The following is a 25,810-nucleotide window of genomic DNA, read 5'->3' on the forward strand; positions in this document are numbered from 1 at the left end:
TTTCATCAACTAAGTGGGCTTTTGGAATAACAAAAAATATGTAGTATTGTCAAAGATGCCCATGAATATATAAAACCAAATTTGTCACTGGCAGAAACTCTTTCCAAGCAGATAAAAGAAAGCATGAGTCACATACCTGTACTTGCCAAAATGCCACACATAAACATCCAAGGGCAAGTGAATGAGAAGAAAAAAAATTACAAGAACAGCAGAAAATGTCCTGTTTCCACTCTTTTGTTTTGTTTTGTCTTTCACAGAGAAGTACAAGAGGAATTTCATGTTCTCCAGTGTTCTGGAGATCCAAAGTTTGAAACAAGAAATACAAGAAATGAAAATCTGTGTAAATGTCAGTAGTAACAACAGTTTTCAGCTCAGATTTGCACTGGAACTTTGAACGTAAAAAAATCTAATGTATGTTAAATGGTATTAGGTTGTGCAAGCTTTTGTGTGATCAAACCAATTATTAAAGAAAAGAACAAAAGTGTGAAGTTTGAGATCTTCAGCAAAATTACCCTAGGAATTGAAGAGCTATAGGATGCAGTGCTGACACTGGCTGAGAAGCAATATCTGGTGAAGCCAGCAACTCTTCTTGTAGCAACTTATTTGTGGGACTGACATCCAAATACTCCAGACAGTTGGGACAGTAGAAGTATATGGAGACTCCTCTGGACTTAAAGGATTAAAATAAATGTGATTTAATCTTTTATTTTAGATCAGCTCCTTCTCTGACAAAGAATCTGTACCTTCCAAAACCCCTGAAGTGAAATGGAATGTTGTTAAATAAATCAGAGTGTAGACATAACTGAATGTAGTCATGGTATTCAGTGACATCGACTCCACTGAGAAGAATTACCTAGCTCTGCTCAGAATAAGCAGCAGAACAACCAGCTGGAATTAGCAGAGATTTCTGAAGAAATCAGAAATATAATAGGTGTATATTTGACCTTACATGAACCAAAAATGGCCTATCCTGGAGAAAATAAATAAATAAATCCAAATAAAAGGGATTGCCAGCTGAAAAGTGTATATTTCCATGAAAGCATTTCCTTAGGGATATTTCTTTGGAAGGAGGTGATGGGAATGAGATTTGTCAACACAAATTTTACATCCACATGCAGTTTTCTGAGAAGTGGAAGCCAAAATGGCTCTGTGGCTTACATGAGATTTGCACTGAATTACTCTGCTGCCAAATCAAGATTATTAACTCTGTACATACTCTATGCAGTTTCTTGAACTGGATTAAATTGGTTGTTTAGTTATATATATATATAAGTTATATATTTATATATATTATTTATATTATATTTATATATATATTATTTTTATATATATATATATATATATATAACATATATATATTATATATATATATATGGTAAATGGCAGTATTTTTTACAAATAAAGATTGTTATGATTCAGACCTGATAAATACATTCAAGAAAACACTATAAGAAATGTACAATGAAGCATTTAGAGACAATGGACACTTAATATGACCTATACTGAATTCCAATTTATTAGATTCAAACTGGCATTCAAAAGAGTTTTAAACTATTGGCCCAAGGAAGAAATTTGGAAAATTGTCATGCCCATCTCTCCAAACCTGATTTTATAAAACAGGAAAAAGATAAGCAGTTTAAACAAGGGCCCATTTAAAAATAATAACATTATTTTAAAAAGAGCAGAAGTAGCAAAGATAAAAGGTATAAGCATACTGGAGTAATTTGGAGACAGGTGAGTTACTGAAAAGATTATACTCTATCTAGTCAGTATGGGTAAGCTTAAAGAAAGACAATTTAGCTGTTTGGAAAGTAATGATAGTTGTCAGTTACATACCAGAGGAAAGAGAACTAATAGACTGAGACATAAAATTAGATAACAGTGATATAGTAAGACATGGTGGAATCATAATTGAAATGTAGATGTTGAAATACTATTCTAACAGCTAGAAATAAAATTAAAGCTACTGCCACAGTAGCTAGTAGTCACTTCTGAAAGTAAAAATTAGCAATAACATGGATACAACTGAAGACTTGAAGGTCAAAATTAATTTGAAGCGTTGTAAACTGATTTAGGGTCAGAAATTTGATAGTGTCTCGCATGGATCAAATCTGAACCTGGATGAAGTCCACATTAACATTTTGTTGGAAAGAAAATGGCTGTCAGAACGTGTATCGTTATGTAGACATATTAATTTCCCAGACAAGAATTGGAAAAAACATGCTACCAAATATGGTAAAACCCATTTATTCCTGAATATGATAGTCAACGTATTTGTTCACCAAGTGTACTGTGACTAATAAGTCCCATTATTTAAAAAAGGTTCTGGTCAGCTGGAAATGACAGAACAAGCAAAAGACCTGGACATAGAACTTAATCACAAGATTACGATGAGTCACCAGTATGATGATAAAATGTAATGTGATACTAACCCAGAGCAAAAGCAAAATTTTTCCAGTAGAAATAGAGACATATTAAAATAATTTTGCAAGGTAACAGTAAGCTGCAGCCAGCACCCTATCTTAAGCTGTGTGCTAAAATGAACTCAAAGCAGAACACATATAAAGAAGAAATAGTTATTATTCTGGGGAACTCAGAGTCTACTTTGGGAGGAGGGACAAGACAGAGCAAAAACAAAATGTTGTTCTCTATGAATTTTGCTAACTCAAGGTAAGAACAGAAAGGACCGTCCTGGGAGGCAAAAAGTTACCTGGGCATTTAAAGGGCACATATAACTTTTCCTGAAAAATCAAACTTTGGGCATTGAGGCTGCTCCTTTAATGCAAGAAGTATAAAATGTTCAGAAGACAAGCCACCAAAAAAAACAGACTTAACAGCCTTTCTCTCCATCTTGTTCAGGGTTAATATGTCATACTGCCATGGACAATGGTATTTTGGTCTATCTGCCTGCATTGCATTTCTCAGGAATTACTTGCTATATTTTTTCATAGACACCTAAGACAGAGTGGAGTACTGTATAAAATCAAACCTATCAAAATAAAAGTACCTAACTTATCTGACTAGAGAATGAGTTTGTTTTCACAATTACAGAAAGTCTGCTGTGATTCAAGTGCTAATATTTTGAGTGATGTGCTTGTATTCTAACAAGTGATTTAAAGCATTTTTTAAGCCGTAATCATGGGTAGATTGCCTACAGTACAGCCATCCATCTGGAAATTTCAGATTTTGTTTATCTGTTTTCACAGGAATTTTGACACATCAAATACTTGGGGTTGCAGAAAAGTGGCAATATGCATTTTGACTACACACTGTCTAGGTAAACACTTGTCAAATGAGGAATACTGAAATCAAAACAAGCTTGTGTGTGTGTCACTCCATAAGTTACGGACTTTCTGGCTGCCAGACCAGATTACAGTTACAGTTCCAATACTCATCAATAAAAAAGGCAGCACTCAGAAAATTGCTGGTCCTATAGCATAAGGAGTTATATTTCGGTTTGCATTACAAATATGTAAGAATAATTATATTTCTATCATACCCAAAAATAGAAGGAGCAAGAGACTGAAGCCTCTTCATGAGTTCTCAACAAATAAAGTCTGACAGTAGATCAGCCTCACTGTAGAATGTATGAAGAGTTTGGGGATATATTTTGGTATAACATTGAAAGGTTAGTAGAACTGAACTTGTCCTAGCTGGAGGAATGTGGAAAGATGCCTTTAAGCATCTGTATACAGTAAGTTTGGGTTAGGAATCAAGACTCAAGACAAGACGTGAGGGAGTTCTCGTGAAATATCCACCTAAACAATTGGAAATCCCTTGTGACCAGCTGTTCCCAGCATCTTAAATTTACACATGACATACTAAAGAAGCAAAGAGGAATTTAAAATCGGCCAAAAGCCAGAACAATAGGGAAAGATTTGTATCACAACCTTCCTGAACCTGAAAAGACTTAATACACTCAAATTCTCAGCTTTACCCTATTCACAAATTTAAATGCGCTGGTAAATTTAAAAAAGACCTCCACAAATAATATATACATACATACATATATATGTAACCTTTAACTCTTGAAGTGTTATCTCAGCAGCTGTGTAAAATATTTTCACCTGAAATTCACACCTATTTCAATGGGTTCTGCAGTTCAGGCTAAATCTCTGATTACTTATTCAGACCTAATACCAAATTTTTTACTTGAAAAAAGAAATCTTGGAACTTTCTACAAAGTACAAATAAAGTCTTATCTGTTCATTTAAGTTTACACTAAAATTCCAAACATTAATAATATCTAACATGGAAGAAAAGAACTGACACTGCATTCAGACCTTCTCCTTACCAGTATGTGTATTTTCTTCCTTCAAGGATATATTCTACCTCATATGTCACATACCATGCTGCATGTGATTATCAGGCAGCCTAAAAATCCTACAAACCTATGCACCACCTTAGAATCTTACCTGAAACCTATCTGATCCAACAAGGATCACATCACACAGGAATGAAATTTTTAATTGAGCAATTAATTTGATGTTGTTTCATTACTGAAAGATACAACAAACTATGCTGTGCATTCTACCACCTGTAAATGTGTCAGAAAGGCTAGAAATAGCCACCAGAACATATACTGCCATACATTAAACTCTGTCTTGAAGCACACCAGGCATCCTGCATTAGTGCTAGATGCTTATCAACTATGTAATGAGGCTTAAATATTAAAGCTGTAGATGACAAAACACTAAGATGACTTTTGCTTTTTTCTTCAAAATATTCAACAGCTGTGTTTACTCAGGGATTTTTTTTTTTTTTAACTCATAGAAATAAGGTATAATGATTTCATATAACAGAATGAGCAAGACAACTTTTATATTCTTCTGAAGCCATTAGGTTTTTTTCTTAGCAACTGTCAAGAAAATGCTTAGAACAACTGCTGAAAGACTTTATTTGTTTCAGTAATTGGCAAACCCAGGTTTCCAGGTAAAACCTATGAAAACATTTCTAAGCATAATGGCACCCAAATATCACAGCATCTGAAATTCCTCTTGCAGCACAGGAATCCATCGTTTTTCACAGGCCAGTCAGCTTACTGCACGTGATGGACTGCCCTTTCAAGGTACTCTGGCAGCTAAAGGGAGCCAGGGTCTTGGAGTAACAAATGCTCTGAGAAATTCCTCAATGCAGGGAAATAATGGCAAATTGCAGAGCTCCTTTTGTGACTAATGATCCATCCGACTTAATGGCTAAGGGATGGCATACCTCATGTGCTGCAAGAATCTCCTGGTGCTCTGCCAAGTAGAAATTAGACATTTTTCATCTTATTTTATATTACACTGACACTCATCAATACCAGTTTTCATCCTTTCCTTAGTTTTGGGTTCTGCCTTTTTTTCAATTTGTTCACCGTAGACCTATTGTAGGCAGAATTTATTAAAACATAACAATAATTTCTTCACCATCCAATGACTGGCTGTAAAACGAACCTTAAAGTTCTGGAAACTTTTAAGGTCTTCTTCATAAAGCAGATGAGCTTCTCAGCATTCTACAGACATTTTTGTAAAATTACCTAGACAAGAGCAATCCTAGCCAAAACCAAGATTTATTAAAAACAGAGAAAAGAGAATCCAAAGAAACCATTTCCTGAATAGCACCGAGCTTACACTTCAGTAAAACAGGCTTTCTATGATAGAACATGGCAGTGGGAGGTTCAGGCATATGATTTCAGATAGTTTCCAAAACAACAGTATCTAAAACATATCACACCTTTCACGTGTTTCTTTCCTACCAGCATACACATTTAGTTATATATATATATTGCTAGTAAAATACTACAATACTAAAATTCTTGCTGTTTATTTCAAAGACTTTTAATGTTAGATACATAAAGGGAAGCACAATATCAAGTTTCAGAACAGCCTGTCCCTTAGGATAACCTCACATGGCAACTTCCATTTGATAGAGATGGTCAGATTATGTTACGATCTGTCTGGAATGAACATACTTTTTAAAATTAAGAAGTCATTAAAAAAATAGTGAATTTACTTTGCCACAGAAACCAGAGCAACTGACATAAAATTTGGAAAAATATTAGAAGCTTTCATTAGCATGAGAGCTTCTATTTTTTTCAAGTTCTATCATCTGTTAAAGTAAAAAGTCATAACCTCACTACACTTTTCCCTACATTTGTTCAGAGAAATTCATTACTTTAAATACTTCAGCAACTCCAGAAGCCCAAATTATCCCCCCCAAAATTATCTTCCCACTACATATACACTCACAAGCCTTTCCTACCGCTAGAAAAGGGAAGTGCAAAGATTACTGAATAATATTTCTAAACAAGCCAAAGTTTCTGCAAAGGAATTGCTCAAATAAAGACCCCAATATCAGTTTAGCACAGCAACATCTTCAAGACTAAGCTTTGGATCACTTTTGCTGAGCTAAGCCAGTTCTGTGCCATCTCTCTGATTTTTCCTTAACTGAATGATGTCTGTCCCCAGAAGGAAAGAGGACAATATCCCTTACTGGCAGATGCTCTGGAGAATGGATGAATTTTGAGGAAAGACATGGCATGCTCAGTCTCCAATGGGAAGTTAGAGAATAAGCTGCTTCTGTCTCCAACATTTCTCAGACTATGAAAAAGGGGAAGGAATTATACAGTAGCATATACTTTCATGGTAAATGTCAAAAATAGTCATGCAGCTTAAAATACTATTCTCAAATATTCCTCAGGTAACATTGCCTCCATATGTTTAAATATGTTTACTTATTGAAATCTAGATCTCTTGCTATACACACTTTCATCAAAATGAGTCAATCATAAGTATTTTCACTGAAGTTAGGAACATGCTGCAGAGTTTCTAGTTCAGTCTTATTCTTTGCCATTATTCTTAGCTCTGAAATTAAGGCCTTATATTTTAATAAATGAAGAAGGCACAAGATACACTAGTTCCACAATCCAATAATTATTATTTTTTTAAGTATAGTCACACTAGGCTGAGTCTCTCTTTACAGAACAGTTAAGGTTTCTACTTATTAAAAGAGATCAAAAATATACTGAACTCCCCTTATCCATTGCAGAATTCAGCTTCAGAATTTTGTTATGAAGCTGTAAAACAGCACCAAGTGGAACCAGAGATTCAAAAACTCTGTCAGAGAATCCCTTGGGCACTTCAGGAGAGATTAAATCTACAGATTATTCAGGACAAAATAACTTAGCTTGCTTTTTGGCATCAGAAAAAAAAATACCACCATTTCTAAGACCTCAATTTCAGTTTGCTCCTGATTTCTCAAACATCTCAAATTCTCACTGCTGGAATTCCTCACTGTTTAATTCCTTCCAGTTCTTGTTGAGGAGCCTTCTTTACAGAAATATCACAAAATTATCTGATGGCAAAAATGGATATTTTCTAAACCCACAGCTTAACTGTCTAATCCTTACATTTGAGCCTTGATTTCAATCACAGATGAAGGCTCCCAACCTGATTTAGCAAAATTAAGGGATTCAAATCCCTTCCTTAAAATAAGAAGTAGGCAGAATAGCAGCAACATTGTACTCCAACCTTCTGAAAATCAGGCTCTGTGAAGTATCCCCAAAACCTACTTAGAACAATAACAGAGGGTGGACAAAAGAAACTGAGCAGAAGCACTGCCTTCTCCAGGAAGTGTGATACAGATTGGCAAAAATAAGCCCAGGCAGCTGGAGAACATTAGAAGGAAGTAATTTGTGAGGGTTGAACATCCATACCCTCAACTTTACAGCGTCTTTCATTCACCCAAAAGATTCAAGATCAAAGGTTTCATTTAAGGCTAACCACTGAAAACACACCAAGAGATTTGACCATCCAGTAGCATTACTTCAAATCATGTTTTCAAACAGAACTGCCCCAGGAAACAAAACATCTGTTATTCACCGTGGGGAAAAAAAAAATGTATATTTTGATGTAAGTAACACCATTGCATGGCAATTTTAAAACAATATAAATTCATATTTCAAACAAGCTAGGTAGTCTTCGTTGCAAGTTTCTGCTATACTCTCATATCTTCAATGGCATTCCTATTTTTCTACATAAAGCCATCAAATTTTCAACTTCTAATACATTTCACACCTACATGAACACTCAAGGAATCACAAGTGACCACAGAAACAGTCAATCACAAGAATTACAGATTAATTTAGATTGGAAAAGATCCTTAATATTATGAAGTCCAATCACCTATCACTTCCAAGTCCACCACTAAGCCATCTCCCAGAGCACCACATCCATATATCTTCTAAATATCGTCAGGGTTGGCAAATCTTCCACTTCCCTAGGCATCCTGTTCCAATGCCCAACCAGCATTTCCACAAATAAATGCTTCCCGATATCCAATCCAAACCTCCTCCGGCACAACCTGAGGCTGTCTCTGCATGTCCCATAAGTTTTCACCTGAGAAAAGAGACCACCACTCTCCTCACTACAACCTCCATTCAGGTAGTTGAAGAGAGAAATGAGGCCTCTCTTCAGCTTCCTTTCCTCCAGGACTAACCACTCCCCATTTCCTCAGCTGCTCCTCTTAAGCCTTGTTTTCTAGTCCTTTCACCAACTTGGTTGTTTTTCTCCAAACACACACCAGCAACTGAAATTCTTTCTTTTAGCAAGGGGCCCAAATCTGAACACAGTACTTGAGGCATCTTTTCAGCCACTGCTCCTCAAGCCTGTATTGCTGAATGGGTTTGTTATGACACCAGTGGCATTTAGCCTTGTTGAATGCCATACAATGGGATGCAACTCAGCAATCTAGCCTAACGAAATCCCTCCGCAGAATCCCTCAAGCAGATCAACACTCTTGCCCAACTTGGTGTCATCTGCAAATTCATCAAGGATGCATTCATTCTCCTCACCAAGATCACTGATAAAGCAAAACTGGCTCAGTTACTGTGCTATGTAGAACATCACTTGTGATTGGCTGCATATTGGATTTCATTCCATCCACGAGCCATTGGACCCAACCATCCAACCTGCTTTTTCATCCAGCAAACAGTCCATCCGTCCAAGTGACAAGCATGCAGTTTTTCTCTATGAGAATGTTGTGGGAAACAGTATCTAAAGCTTAGCTGACTCTGTTGGCAACAATTCAGATTGTTTTCTGCAGTGGTAGAAGCAGTAATATACACTTTTATTTAAAAGAAAATTTCAGCCTAATATATTGGCTCTGACTGGTCCTGCAGTAGGCAAAATCTTAAAAACTTTAAATCTCACTTTTACCTTTAAACATCATAATATAACAATTGTACATCCAGATTCATTTTAATTTTTGTTTGACAGAAATGTGAAAAAAGAAAATGAGGATTTTTCTTTTGGAAAGTATCACCTTTCCTTCAAAAAAGCCTTCTATTAAGCTTTTTGAAATTTGGTAAGAGAAAAATCAAATATTTTAGGCCAAAGCCACACAAAAATATTTTGGGGGTTTCCCACAAAAACCCTGTGAGTTTCGAAGAAATGTAGATACTATCTGGAACAAGTACATTCAAAAAAATCTTTTCCCATTCAAACAAAGATTCAAGCTAAAAGGTTATTTTGGGTAACCTCCTCCTATTTATTTCATCAATTATGCAACTGAATCTAATTTCATAAGAAGGAAGTCTCTCATCAACTATTACATTAAAATAAATAAATATATATATATATATACTTCCCACAATTACATAGGAAAAATTGTCGTTTTTATTAGTATCTGTTGTAGTGAGAATCTTTGAAGAAAAAAATTAACACAGCATAATTGGTAAGTGATATTGCAAACATGATAAACTGCTGATTACAGGTTCAAACAATACTTAAATGTTCAGCACAATCAAAAATGAAGCTAAAATGAGGTAGAGAGGCTGAAGGGAATACAGCAACAATATTTCAACTAAGTATCAAAACATCTTAAAATGATCAAAGGAACCTATTAACCTGAAAGCATTTGGCCTCAACTCAAAGAACTTTATAAAAATTTTATGTTGATCTGCTTAGTAGTATTTAATGAAATCAGAATGTATCTGAAGTACATTTGGTGAGAAAAAAAAAGCGAGATTAAAAAAAAGAACATTTTCCACTTAATTGTTTTACATATTGCTGATAGGTTTTTTACATTCACATGGAGGCATAAGATTCATATTCAGAGAAATGTGAAGAAAAAAAGGAAACAGATGGAGAAAAAAAAAAAAAAAACAGAGAGGAAAAAAGAAACAGACTTCACATAGCCTTTTACATAGAAGCACACAGAGACAATTATAAGTGAATTCAAATTTCAGGAATAGACCTGTTAGAACCTATTTTTTCACTTCCAAAACCATAGGTATAGGCAAAATCGGAGCACGTGAATCAGCTCACTTAAGTCAAAGATCCCTGGTAATTTTCCAGTGAATATTTCAGTCTCATTTTGAAAAACACATTCAAGACAGATTTTCTTCTAGTGTCTGTCTGAATGGTACTTTCGCCTCCGCATAAGAATGCTGTACTGTTTTCAGATTCATTCCAATACTTTTCCCAGTGTTTCACTTTGAACTGAAGAAAATGAGAATTCTGAAGGCGCACCCATTTAAAAAACTGAGTCATATCAGGTCACAACAATTTGGCTTAGATGGCTACATAAAACAGCGCAGTTGGCACAGATCTATCATAAACAGCTTGGTAGTGATTTTGAATGAAAATGAGTATGCTTGGAAGCCTGCTGAAAGATGAACATGGAGATGTAGATTTTCAGTTCTCCATCCTATTCTTCATGCTGGCAAAGCACCTGCATGTTGTTATAGGCAAATGCCAAATGCTTTGTTTTGAGACAAGAGTTTACTCACTCCCTCATTTATAGCCACTTTCATGCATTCTCATGCAGGCTTTCTTCTCTGTTTATTCTCAGTTCAGTTATGTGACAGCCTCTGGTATTCCATCGCAACAGTAAACCCTATTTTCCAAGTGCCTTGTTTCCCAAGAACCACACAGTCAGATCAATGTAACTTCTTCAGAAATTATTTTTAAGGATGAGCTGGCAAACCTGGGGTTCAGAAGCTTCTATTAGTACCCAGATTATAACCCCATTCCCTACAAGCAACCCTAAGAGGCTTCCGGCTCTCTCCTTGTCACAGCAGGCTCCTGAAGAAGACGGAACTCAAAGTATCAGTGTGGCTCTCTGGAAGCAATACATACAGAAAGCAAGAGGGATGAGGCACTGTTTTTCTCCAGTTTTACCCTAGGATAAATTCACTTACTTGAATGGAGTGGAATTAATATAAGGCAGTGATAAATGAGATCTATTGATTCACTGACAGTGCCCCTGTAGGACCTTCTTGAGCACCAGCCTACTGAACAGTGCTTGCAGCAATGTCTTCCCTAACACTGTGCCATGCCATTTCCACAGACAAATTGTTTCCTGACACAGCATAGACTGATCTACATGTTTCCTTCTTAGTTAATGCATTATAACCACACTGTTAAGCACTAGTTGCCTTCTAATTTGTGTGCAAAGGCTTTCTGAGTCACACAGCCTTCAGCTGTGGCAAATCCATGTGGAGTTTTGACTCCTGAAGCACCCAAAGATCACAGGGGTTACAGATGCAAAACATATTTTCCGTATTTCCCAAACTACTTTTATGATTTGATTATTTGAGAAACAAGGGAAGAAAAGACATGTCAGACCATTGGAGCCAAGAATGCCTTTTAAGGAGACACTTACAGTCAAACTTTTGGCCTTGAAGTCCAAGGTAGGAAAGGATGCCCTGAAGAAATATTTACATATCTCCTGGTCTTTTTTGAACTCATCAAAATTTCTCCACGTTTTGTTTTTAGTCAGATATTAATCCCCAGAGGCAGCTTCAGTGAAACAGTGAAAAATTAAATCTGGTCATAATTGCATGATAATTAGCAGCTCTCAGTAGCAACAAGCGAAATAATAAGCATTTCATCCAAGTATATCTAGTCATTGTTTTGAGATACCTTTCCAACTCAGGGTTTCTCAATTGTGGCCCACATAAAAAATGCCATAGCAGCAGGACAATATGAAAGACAACCCCTTTTTGGAAATCAGATAGGAGAAAAAGTGCCTTAAGAAAAGAAATTGCTTTTTCCAGTCTTCTTTCCAGTTCCAGTCTTCTTTCAGCAATTCCAGGAGACCTTCACTGTTGAAAACACTCTGCTATACTCCTGGAGTTCCAAAACATTCATCGATTATCATAGAATCCTAAAATCATAGAATCCTTAGAGTTGGAAATGACTTTTAAAGGTCATCTAATCCAGATTCCCTGCAATGAACCTGGACATCCACCTCAATCAGGTTGCTCAGAGCCTGGTCTAGTCTGAGCTTGAATGTCTCCAGGGACAGGGCCTCCACACCTCTGGACAAACCATTCCAGTGCCTCACCGCTGTCTCTGTAAAATACTTTTTCTTTATATTCAGTCTAAATCTACTCTCTTTAAGCTTGAAGCCATTTCTCCTTGTCCTGTCACCACAGAGTGGTCACTACTAAAGAGTCTGTTCCCTTCTTTCTTACAGCTCCCTTTTAGATACCAAAAGGCCACTATCATATCACCTCAAAGCCTTCCCTTCTCCTGACTGAACAACCCCAGCTCTCAGCCTGTAAACCAGTGTTGTCCCAGGCAAAGCAACAATGAATAACATAAAAATTTGTATTGAACAGATATAATTCATGTTGGCCCTGAAGAGCCCTGTCAGCGTCTAGGCAGGAGAAGAAAAGTAACTTGAGGAGGACAATGAAATACTGAAGGGCACTGCTTAAAGCTGCCCTATCACTGTGAGAAAGAACGAGACAAAGAATTGGAGCTACCATCTCAACCTCAGTCTCCTATCCAGTCAATGAAGAGATATGGGCACTGTTAAGGAAAGAGTCCATCTGACATTTTAAGCTTCTGCTTCAGGAGAAGTAGAGATGGCACCTGTAATCCACTGACTACGCTGATTGTGTATCCACAGATCATGGAAGGATGCTCAGTGACTACCTAACTACAGACTTTTACATTTCACACGCATTTACATATAGTTAGAAAAATTCCACCTTTTGACTCTAATCACATACTACCACTGCTCTTGTAGGTTCCAACAGTGAAAATTCCTTCAGAAGACAATTATATCCAATATGAGAAAACACAACAGCTGGTTGTCAGCAATCTTCAAGAAACAGGGAAATCAGAGATAAAGTATCATCAGTCAAAATCCTGTAAGATTCTCTGCTTCAGGAGGCAGGAAAATACAGACAGCTCTACTACAAAAGGAGCAGTTCCAACATATTTATAACTGTTAACATCTAGACATTCGTCTCACCTTTTTTAACAGGAGTATATCTTCCTTTCCTCTCTCTCTTGCTGAGGAAAAGATATTTGATCCATTTTGTGAACTGGCTCCTAAATTAAGTGTTCTTAATCCAGATATTCCTCCTCATAATTAGGAAACTCCATTGAGAAGATGAGGAATACAATTAAGAAATAGAGAGAGATACCTATACTTTAAGCTTTCCCAGACTTTATGGAGCCACTCTCCCAGAGCCCTCTTCAAAGCTGAAAGTTTTGAAGGTTTCTTTCTTCTTCTGGTATACACTGCCATTCATTTCAAAAACAAAACAAACTCCACAAAGCAGGAAAGACAGAAAGCACAGGAAGAAAGAAAGCACAAATTAACTAGAGATCTCATGTGTTCACTTTAGACTTCAGTGTAGTCACGGTCCCTATGTGAATAAAGCAAACAAACACAATGACAAATTAATCAAGCTTGAAAGGATAACAAGAATTGAAATTATTGTAATTATACAGTGTTCACAGAAATGCCAAACTGAAGTATTCTGAATTGTAAATGAGACCTGAGGGTCAAGTTCTGTTCCAGGGAACACACCAGAAACCTCATCCAAGTGAAGTAGCAGTGACCAGTAATCCAGAGCAGGACTCCATGCATACTGTCCCTTCCCCAGGAAATTTCTCTCTCCCTTTGGATTAAGGTTCTCTGATTTCAGAATTATAATCACTGTCTTGTATACCCAGTCAGTTAACGTTCTTGCTCCTCTACTATATGCCTTCTGGAAAGAAAAATCTGAACTTCAGCCATGAAAACACAGTAAGGAATACTCTGCTTTGTATAATTACAGTCTTTCTGAAATAGCTCAAAATGGATGTACCACACATATCAGTTACAGTTTAGGCTCACAGTTTAAGCTCTGTTCTGCTCTAACAGTAGATACATTAAGGAGGAAAAAAAGCAAATGGAATATCCTAAATCTAAGTAACACCACATTTGCTCAACCTAAAGGCACAATACACCACTTTAGACATAATTCCCTTCAGTTTTCACCATGTACAGTACCTTAGGGGGATTCTGAATGTCCCCTAGTTCAAGAGGGCACTTCACATATTCTCCTGATTGCCCCTAGCCAGCTGCTACACTTGGCCCACTCAGCCCTTTGACCTTAACCATCTTCATAAGCACAGTGGATAGAGTTTGTTCCAGCTACCTACCTCTTCCATCTGATGTAAACCTGGTACAAATTACAAATACTTTTCACAAGCTGTATGTTGGTAGAGAATTTAGCTGATAATCTTCTCCATCATGGCTTCTGTGTAACCCATTAGGAGATAAATTTTTTTTCTCTAATATCTTTCATGTAACTTATCATTGATCATTGATTAAATCAATCATTGATTAAATCAATGATGATTATATCCCACAGATTTGCAGAGGGACTTCACCTACTTACACACAACCCTGGAAGCCTTTTAAATGGGATTTCATGGAGTATACTTTGGCACGCCATTGAGAACAAGTTTATTTTACTTCCAAGATGACATACTCAGCTCAGCAGTGCTGAAATGCAGCAATGAATTCCTCTCATCACATAGAGATGATGATCAGCAATACTACCAATAGATAGGAAAAACTAACCAAGTTGCCCTAGTCAGTGGATCTTACTTGCATTTAAAACTGACACATACATAGCAATTTGCCTGTGTTCTGCAGCAGCTGCAGACTATTAACTATGACAATGAAGTTGATTTTTAAACCAACAAATATGATGGCTATTATGAAAGTTCTACCACTATCACATGGTGTGCAGTCTTTAAATTCATCCCTTGCTGTGTGGCTGAACTTTTATTGAATTTTTTTAAAATTAAAAGAAGGTCATGTGAGGACAGAAAACCTCTTTGTCAATCAGACTGTGTAGCGCACAAAATTCTTTCAGAACTCTCATGAAAGCCAAGACCAGCATACTGTACTTAATGCACAATGTTGCAGAAATACTACAGCTGTGTTTGAGAGATGAAAAGATAATCCCTCTCATTCCCCACTGCTTCCTTTCACCTCCAAAATGCCATCACCTATGTTGGGTTCCCAGAAAATCTAGCACCAAACAATCCAACTGAGGGAGTTTTCAATATAAGAAACCTTCAAAATAATAGCATTAGCCCAAAACATGGCTGTAATTCACTGACAGAAACAAAACACAGGAAAGCCAGCTGCCAATCCAGGAGATACATTCAGAAGGAAAAGAAGGATTTTAGCTTCTTCTGAGGGCTGGGGATGTATTTGAGAAATTCTTTCAGAGGGATACAATATAAAATGCCTCTTATTATGCAGAATTAAATCCTGGGAAACTATTCTGTAAAAATCAAGATCTAGCTTCTAAATAATACACATTTTTCCTCTCTGACCCCAATTACATATCATAAAATGCATTTGAATTCTAGAAGCCCTTATAACTACTCAGCTGAAGATCTGATTCCTCCTAGTTTCTATTTCCATTCATCTTCTTTCTCACCTCATCATATGAGCTACCCTTCTCCTTCAAAAGAAAGGCACAGAAACCCACAAGAGGGCACGATCAGGCAGAGAAGGGTGTGAGCCTTACTGTTTTACATAACAAAATCATATGCATCAAAACACACATATACACACACACAACTTCCCAAATGTCTGAGGTTAGTTATCCTTCATGTCCTGACAAGTTACACCCACCTTTCCCAGAGGAACAAACTCACTCAATAACAAGTACCAGACTTCTGTTAGAACAGCAAATAAAGTAGGACCACCTACTGCCCAATTCTGCAAACATTTATTGGTAGACAGTCCTGCATGCCTACCACCAAGCATAACCTCTGAGTTTCAGCTGGTCTGACCATGTTACTAAGTGCCATATCTCCAGCAAATGTTCACAGAGTTATGCTCTATTGCTAGGTCAAAATCAGGCCAATTCTGCAACCCCTGTTTACAGTAGGCCTCAGGCACTAACTGATGATGGAATAACTCAAAAGAATGAAATGCTCTTTTGAATTTCAGGATAAGGCCTCCCAGTCAACATGTGGGAGCATTTATGGCTCTGTGAGACCTACGTTAAAAAAAAACTTAAAACCAGACAGTGTTTCCCTATGAGTGGCCAGTTTTCCCATGTTCCAGTTTGCTCTTTCAAAGAGGCTGGTAGGCTGAGATATCAGTCATTATGTGAAAATGACAACATTCTATTAAAACAATAGCAATTTTCAAGTGATGCTTTTTTTTTTCAATAGATGTATGACATTCCTAGACATTCTATTAATTAGCAGGCCTTAGGCAACACATTTGGTAAAACAGAACAATCTGGCCTTTGATTTTTTCCAGTCCTTACCCGAGATCACACAGAGGTAGCCAGGCTGCTGATAGATCCCCCACACAAAGCACACACTCCAGCAAGCAGCTGTGTTAAGAACTACATACACGCCACTTTCAAGAATTTTCAGTCTGCAGGGAAAGAGAAAATGATTGTGTTGGACTGAGAAGCAGAATCTGTTCAGCAGACTTTACTAATCAGCCTCAAATCTGTTTCTGTGTCCTTTTTCCAGTTACCTGCCTCAGCTCCACTATAAAAAAAAACATCCTGGCTGAAAAAACATGTCCTGAATGTTTCCTGTATTTCAGGAATTCGGACAAGCCCATTACTTTCAAAGTAAGGGGGCTATTAATATCCCAATGAGCATCTGAAATTAACAGCATCACAGGTTCTACACCTACGTGATGGTTATCTAGGAAACTGGCATCCTTGTTACATCTTTTCTGGGCAGCTACAGTTACAATCCATCAGAACATAGGATGAAAAACATCATCTCAGTAAGTTGTAAGGTTCCAGCTGAAACACTCAAGCTTTTGATACTCCCACCTGCATTAATAATTTCTGGTTGCATTGGATAAAGATCTATGAGTTCCTTCATGTTTAGGAATTTATTAAGGTAACCAAAACTTTGGAATCTTTCTTACTTGTTGTATTATTCATTTCATTTGTTGACGATAATGATTCTGTTACATTAAGAATAATTAGGGCTTTCAAAGACATTTCCACATTTTTCAGTGACGTAGTTATAACTAAAACAGCAACCAAAGGAGAAAGAGAAGGAGTATTCAATCCTGAAAGAAGTCAGACTGTCTGGAGAAGATGTATTTTGAAGGTTTTATTGGTGGCCTTCTGAGAAAGGCAGCTATGACCTAAGCTTGAAGGCTAGCAAGGACTATGTGGGTTTGTGTGGGAGGGGGTTAAATCTAATTTGTAAATGGTGAGTTATTAGCCCTGACATTTGAGAATAGACACTGCATTGTGTTGATGATGAGAGCAATCCTAGTTTTCTTGTTAATGGCAGTGATTCATTCTTTCCCACTCCACTATTGTTCCCGTTTACCTGGCAAAGAGAATTACTTCATATGTGTTTCCAATTGCTGATTTCTAGAGAAACAGTTCAAATGAGAACAGGAAAAGAAATGCACAGGCAGGAAGAGTTCTGAGAACAGCTCGAGTTGATCTCAGAATGGGTGTGTTATTATTACCAATTGGCTTTTTCTCCCTCCTCTACTCTCCTTTGCATATGAGAAGACATGGATCTCCTTTCTCCTTACTCAGGGCTTTCATTCGCCTTTTCTTTCAAGTCAGTTTTAAGCTCAAACTTTTCAAAAATACTTAATACTTAAGGTAGGTAAAGAATTTGGAAGCTTTAACTAGATGGGTGAGGTCATGCTCCTTCAAATCTACATGTTGTCATGCATCTGGTATCACAGAGCAATCAGCCTTGGATTCTCCACTGCTGGCTTACCCAACTGCACAAAAACAGCTATGCCCCAAGTGGCATCCTATGTCCAGACAGAAGGGGTCTCAGCCAATTATCTTGATAGATGTACATATATTAATGTTTTTAAAATTTGTCTCAAAGCCATGGCATATCAGGACAATGACCACAAGTAAATCAAGACTCAAGTGTCCACACAGAACTGTCTCTCCAACACTGTGTTTTATAACAGGTCTGACTACTGTCTGTGACTTTGCAAAATACTAAACACAGCCATTTCTCTGTCTACCTACCCTCTATCCCACTGGTGGACAGATCTGATTCCCTGCAAATGTGAAGTGACACAGCTGCACTGACATCAGTGACGAACTTCTCTTTATTACAAATACTAGTCTGGCCCTCCTACTTTCACAAATGCCCCTAAGGGGACTACATGAAAAATAAAGCTTGGAAAAGTACAGAGCTATGACTAGGGAACAGCCCATGGCACAGATGAGAGGACAGTAGCCATAAAGAGCTTGAATCCAGATGTGAAATTCTCCAATTCTCTATTTCCTATGTGAAGCAAGTTAACTATTGGGTCAACCTTGTCCATAACACACAGATTTCTAAGGACAGCTCCACCCAAAGATCTTTGGGAGCTATTTACTTAGAGCCATGCAAACATCTGTATATATGACAAAAGAATGAAGCAAATTCCACCCTTTGTGCAGCTATCCAGGGCCACTGCAACAGGCAGAGCAGGCAAGCGGACTGACATGCCAGGGCTAGCCATGCACAAGTACTTCATGTGTCCAGTGAGCATGGAGACCTCAGCTGCAGTTTCATCAGTGGAACAGAAGGTATCACATCCAGAGACAGCAGAGGGCACAAAACTGACCTCAAACAAACATAGTTTCAGTGGAATGTGGTATCTTCAATTCCTTCCTGGGTTTCAAGCAACTAAGCACTTTCCTGCGCAACCTACTACAGGGAAACTGTTTTTTAGCAGGAGAGTTGGACTCGATGATCTCCAGAGGTCCCATCCAAACCCTACAATTCTGTGATTGTGTGAAGAGATGCATGAAATTCATATTGAGCCCTCAAGCTATTAAACACCTACTGCATAGAGCTACATCGCTCTCTGAGCTTCCACAGTCAACCATAAAGGTAACTGGGCTTTGGCCATGCAGAATTCCCACAGATTTCAATGGGAATTTCAGTGTTCCAATCTGGACTCCAAGAATGCAGCTTTGGACCCAAAACTCTGACTGCTGGAGCCACATTCAATATCAGCGTCTGGCAACACCCATTTGTGAAACAGTGACTCATTCACAGGCACAACTTTAGAGGGACAGACAGGATGACTTCAATCATACATTTCCATTTCATTAACAAAACTCAGTAAAACCAGATGAGCATCCTGGATGATAATAGTTGGTATTAATGTAATGACTGTAGGGATCCACTGCCATAGTTAAGAATAGTTTTATATCATACAGAATGCACTGGTTTAATTTGGTTCAAGAGCATAACAGTTAATGGACTCCTGCAGCTAAGGACAAAATTGTTTAAATGGACACCATTTTCTTTTTTTTTTTTTTTTTTTCCTGAAAATACGATACATGAAAATGAATTATAGAAAGTAATTTGAAAGAGACAGATCTTCAAAAGCACCTAGGTGACCTACGAGTCTAGGATGCCAGATAAATAAGCTGCCATTAGCACTTCACATTCATTGTAAATAAGGGAGCAAGCAGTTTGTGTAATGGTCCACTAAGGGAGCGACAAGTAATTCAGACAGATATTTATTCAAGGTGCTCATCTGTTATGGCTGCACAGTCCTTCCCAGTGGCTATCTGGGTTTCCATTCAAACACAGTTTTAAGTCTTTCTGTCCAATATTACTGTATATCAAGCCTCAAACTTGACAGAAAGGATCTGAAAACACACTGTGTGTTAAAGCGGGAGTTTGGCACTGGGCTTTTACTGAAGCTTTCTTAAATAGAACGGGCAGTGTTTTGGGCACTGTTTTTCTGGATCAGCATGTTTGGCTTACCAGTTTAACATATTCAGGGTACACTTCCATGGCAGCTTGCAAGCAGATGCCAATTCCCTCTGCACATGCTACAAGATGCCCAGATATAAGCTACCTCTAATCTTAAAGCATGTAACTGCAACCCTGTAACATTGATCCCAAACTAACATATTCTGCTTCTCAGCAGGACTTGTTAGTACAGGCTGAGCCACATGCTATGCAGCTTCACATTCAGAGCCAGTTTTCACCCAGCCAGCTTGGAGCACACAGAGTGAGTTCATATCTGCCTGCCAAATCCTGAGTAGACATATCTTCAGTGACTCAAGCAGCTAGAAGTAGAAATGAGGGATGAATCTTGTGTAATATTCTCACAGTCCACTAAAAGGCTAACCTTGCTCAGAACATAGAGGAGCAAGTCAGAGTATGGTAGCCTGCTTTCCTGTCTTGATATGATAACTCCTTACTTCGTGTACCAAAGCTCTTCCTCACTGACACTTCTCCAGCTTCATTCCAAGTCCTGCCTCTCTTAGAAGGCTAAGTGCCCTTCTGCTCGGAGACATGAGTTCCTTCAGGATTTGCCTCCACATGAAAAATGAAAGCAACACATACCAAACAAAACTCCTCTTGCTAATTTCCTAATCTCCTCCCAGACTCTGTAGGATAACAAGTGCTTCTCTAGATCCCCAAGGAAAACCAGGACCTCACAAAATACACCTACACCTAAGCTGATGATTTAAATTCTGTATTGCAGCCTGAAAGCTCTCTGGTTAAAGTCATGGCAATCAGCCAAAGCATGCTTTTTTCCTCCACAGTCCACACAAATCAAGTAAAAAAGTTCCCTCTGTCATAATGTAACTTCACTGAAATTATAATTAACCTTTTTGTATCCTAGCAGGCCATTCATTTAACAAAGAAGCTTAGAAAGCAACCATTGGTTTTCCAGTAATACATTCATCCATATTTCTTGGCATTCACATTAGTATCTGCTGTTTTTCTATTATTCATATTTTAAAGTCATAGAGATAATTTCTCTAGATTTACAAACACCCCAGGCAACACCAATCTGGAAATATACTATTTTGAGTCTTCCATCACAACTGCAGATTCTACATGCATTCCCGCTTTTGCATAACTGCGCATTAAGTCACCTAAATTTGATTTTTCAATTTCCAGTTTACTTTAGATAGAGCCTGCATCAGCTGATCCAATTCAGCAGTCTCTTTAGGACCTTGTGAACACAACTCGGGATAAAATAGCAATTAATACAACACAGAATTGTCTTAAACAATGTCTAGAAATGCAGTTCAAGTTAGAAATAAAAGTCCACAGTCAAGGCACAAGACTTGGCCTACAGACCCCAACACATATCTTTATCTGATCTCCTGGAGGCCGGACACAAGATTTATCCTAACTATAAGGAAAAGAAGCAGCAAACTAAGGTTCACTGAAACCGCCATCCTACTGTTCTAGTATTCAGGCCTGGGAACAGTTAGCCAGAATACTTCTGCTGACTTCAGCTTCTGGGATAGTTCTTCCTTGTTTAACCTTGAATCTTTCACATACACATAGAGATAAACACCCAAAGTTCTACATGCTAAGACTTATGCAAACACATTTTGTGCCAAAGAGCATAGGCCAATAACCTGCAAAGATCCACACTCACACAGAATTGCACAATAGACCACACGTATTTGGGAGTGTGGCATTTGCCTATCACTAAAAATTATCAAGCACCAGTCATTTTCAGAATCAATTTGCTGGTCTCAGTGGATCAGTTACGCTGCATTTATTCTTGCCTTAAGCAATACCTTCTACGCGGGTCATTCATACCAACTTGGGAGCTCACCCAGATCCTTCCCTCACTGTTTTCCAGGTCCTCAAGCTCAATAACATTTTATTCACCAAATAGAATTCCTCTGGCTTTTCTCTGAAACCCTAATTCCAACTTTATCCCTTCATCCTGAAGAGCTGCCAGAGGCATAGAGAGCCTACTCCACAGGGATTCCAAATTCCATAGTCCACTGCAGCCCAACACTACATGACTGCAAATCTTTCAAAAGAAAGAAGAGACTCCATAAAACACCATCAGACATCTAATATTTCAAAATGTAAATTTATACATAAGTTGTAAACTCTTCAAACACACACACTCAGCTAATGCACAGGTTTCCTCTGATCCTCAAAGGCTGAACAACAGGCACTTCACTATTGCCCTGTGTGTAAGCTCTGATCCACTAGCTGATGAGTGGATGGGGCCCAGGAAGACCAGTACTCCTGGCAAGAGCAACAGAACTTTTCTCCTAATTCTACCACGTGCACAGTAACCAATGCACCATTTAATTGACACCCTTAGTTATTTCAGAATAGGTACAAAAAAGTGGAGCTGAAGAAGTAGCTCCCGAACTGATCCAGAATGCTAAATTAAAAGGTATTTTGTAAATTTTCAACTGCTATTGGGAAGGCCCAACTAACAATCCAAATAATCTCAAAATAATAACAGCCCTTAATCTAACATATATCAGCAAATTCCTGTTTCGCCCTTTTCTAGCAAAAATAACAACACGTTAGTTGCCAGTGCATTAATAAGATCCTATTTCTGCTCCAAAGACTGAATAGAACCTTTGTTCTTCACAGCAAAGGATTAAGAAGGTTGCTATTTTGGTAACAAGATGTGGTAGAGGTACTTACTTTGCAGCTGAGATCCAGACTGGATGACTGAGAAAGGAATAAGCTCTGTTACCTCAGATGAACTTATCAGCCTCGCTTAGCATGATGCATATAATTAGCAATAAAAGAGAGACTATTCATGAATAATTACAATTTGATACTGTTTAAGCTCATTTACAAAATGTGCCCTATGTTGTACAGAAAAACATTAATGTAACTTTATAAAATGGCAACATGTACACACATATTACATAAGAAAAATTACTTACTTTCTAGGTAGATTATTGGTCAGTTGCTTCTTTTTTTTCCCACTTTATTTCTGGGTACCCCACCTCTTTTAACAGTTCATCATAGAGAAAATCTGTCAGAAAGTGCCACAAGAAAAAAGAAGTGTCAGAAAAACAGCACATGGACAGAAACAAATGAGAGAACACTCTGAAAAGAAGATCAAATCATAGGACACAGATCCAAGTGCTGAGGCACCAAGATGATTGAGAAAAGTGTTTGTGAGGCTGGAAAAGGAAGCAGTGACCTGTGAAAATGAAAGCAACTTCATGAAAACATTAGTCATGTCAAAAATATGTTGTTTATAGTTATTATAACAACATTTTTATTAAACAAACTTGTTTGGTATATAAAGTTGTTGCAAGTAAAACATTTCCAAAGGACTAGGGTAGGTAAGGCAGTGTGGTTAGAAACTGGCACCACTTTTAATTACACAGGGATTAACTTTTTGCACTTAGAAATGGAAATGCTTGGGGCTCACATCAGAGGAGGTCCAAATTTATAAATCAAAAGTATTATTGTAATAAAATCAAGGAGAATCTTCAAATACAGCAAAAGCAGAAGTGAAGTTAAACAGAGCCTTGATATCTCACTTGTACCCTGCCTATTGGCCATTGACATGACAAAGGACCTTGAAAACATAACAAAAATGAAACAATTTACTTTTATTTCCACTCCAGCAGGGAATTTGTATGTATAAATATATTTTTTAAGGACTACCATGATGAAAAGCAATTCCAGAAATGGGCAGAATGTCAGCAGGAAATATATTCCATTGGTCATAACTGATATCCTGTGGGAATGCTGTTTTACATCCAAAGAAACTCTCTTATATCTTCTTCTCTAAGAAATAGTAGGAATAGGACAGTAAAAATCCACAGAGGTTCAGATATCTCTGGCAATACAGGTGCCAGATATTGCAGGGAAACAAATCTTACACTTGAGTTTTGTCTGCATGACTCACCATATGCCTACTACCTCTTCAATAATTTTTGACACAGTCACCAATTTCAACCATATCTGATAAAAGCAGACACCTCAAACGTAATTATAATCCTAGCAGGAAGTAGGAAAGTAGTTGTATGGGTATATAAAATGTCCTTACTACTGCTTCTAATAAGGAAAGTCTTCAGTGTAAACATACACGACTAAGCCTTCAGGGAATCCACTAGTACTGAACAGTTAGGAATTTCCTAGCCAGTGGAAAAGCTCCAATTGGAGCTTGAGTCTTGTTAGAAAAGCAGACAGCCTAATATCATAGGAAATTAGACCTTATTCAAAATGGGACTTTATTCATTCCAAACTCAGGGAATCACAGTTTTCCAAATAAAGAGTGGAAAAGAAATTGTGCTTACAAGCTTACATTTGCAGGTAACACTTTAATAAAACTTGAAAGGATTCGGGCTTGATGCAGACGTGATGAATCAAAATTGTAATGTGAAGGAAGTGAGAATTTCAAACAGTCCCCTCTCTTGAGTTTACAGAACATGTTGATTCCCTTTCAGATCTTTCAGTAGGTTAACTAAACAAAATATCTATTTACAGCATTAAAAGGGATTGATTTCTTCAAGGATTGCCATTTGATTATCAGTGCAAAGTAATGACAAGTTACAGAAGGATCTACATACTGAAGCTTCCCGTGTTTGTTCTCCCAGTATGAAAAATAATTGCAGATTATAAAATAACTTCCTCATGGAATACTTGAAGAATTTGCAGCATAGTTTTATTTTCATATCATCATAGAAATGCTTTGAATCTCAAATGATAACCCTCTCTGCAGAGCCTTAAGGGCCCCAACCATGTAGCTTGACCCATACTGGTGCAACTCTGACAGATCTCTAAGACAGATACACTTACAGGAAAAAGAAAAAGAAGAAAAAAAAGAAAAAGAAAAAAAAGAATCTTATCCATGCAACACTGGTTATTCAAATCTTGTTACAACATATTAACATGTAGCAGATTCTGCAGATTTTGAATTCAGATCCCTAACATTTAGGTAACATTTTAGCCACTTAAAAGAAATTCTTTGATTTGATTCCCTGGAGGAAGAGGTATTGTAGTTGAATAGGAAACTCTGGATGTGGGAGCTTATTTTGGGGAAAAAAAAAAAAAATAATAATTAAAAGAAAAAGAAAAAGAAAATTTTCAAAATCAAATGCTACCATTTTAGTTTTGGGAACTCAGATGAAAATTAGCATCTTCCATGCTTTAGCTTTCTGTTTGACAGCTGACCAGCCCTAGCACATGCACAATTGACCCATGACTACAGATAACAACTGGACTGACATGACAACTCCTGGAGAAGATAAATATTCAGCTGGATGAAGACTGACATTTATATTTTGTTTCTAAAAATGCCATTTGAGTTCAGATGGATGGATGCATGCATGCATGCATGTGTATATGCATTTTTTCCCCTCTTTTACAATACATAAGTCTTTTTACAGTCATCTGAAATGCTCTCTCACTGGACACAATATAGCTATAGAATCGGGCATTTCGGTGGCCTTCTATGTTTTAATTATATATTATCTCAGACTTGAAGATTTAGAAGTGTTAAAAAGGCCCTCTGTGCTGAATTAGTGTAGTCAACAGCAGTTGTTTCTACTTCATATTTACTAAGATGCTTCAAGTCTCACTAGCCCCAATAAGTAGGAAGAATGTCATATTAAGTCAAAAGTTACACAAACATATCACTCAATTTTTGTGAGATAGGGCCAGTGTTCCAGACACCAGCTAGAGCTTATAGTACTTTAAGAGCAAGACAATGGAAATTAGACAACTACAAACCTTATGATCTTTTTTAGAGATGCTGCAGAGGGGATGCAGTTGTGTTCAGAAGGTTACAG

The 25,810-nt window shown here is 37.5% G+C and overlaps 1 long non-coding RNA gene across 7 annotated transcripts in view; it reads right to left on the reverse strand.

The window, feature by feature from the left end:
* The window catches only part of LOC128085352 (uncharacterized), a 221,493-nt gene that overhangs the window by 101,722 nt on the left and 93,961 nt on the right, over positions 1-25,810 (reverse strand). For 6 of the 7 annotated variants that reach the window (XR_008208923.1, XR_008208924.1, XR_008208922.1 and 3 more), the window contains one exon: positions 22,946-23,037. This is a non-coding gene — a long non-coding RNA (uncharacterized LOC128085352). Of the gene's footprint in view, positions 1-16,576; positions 16,684-22,945; positions 23,038-25,810 lie in introns of those variants that run through there. The other variant, XR_008208921.1, reaches the window with a different exon arrangement.

The sequence above is a fragment of the Tympanuchus pallidicinctus genome, unplaced genomic scaffold (assembly GCF_026119805.1).
Source record: "Tympanuchus pallidicinctus isolate F22 unplaced genomic scaffold, pur_lepc_1.0 scaffold3, whole genome shotgun sequence".
Classification (NCBI taxonomy): domain Eukaryota; kingdom Metazoa; phylum Chordata; class Aves; order Galliformes; family Phasianidae; genus Tympanuchus; species Tympanuchus pallidicinctus.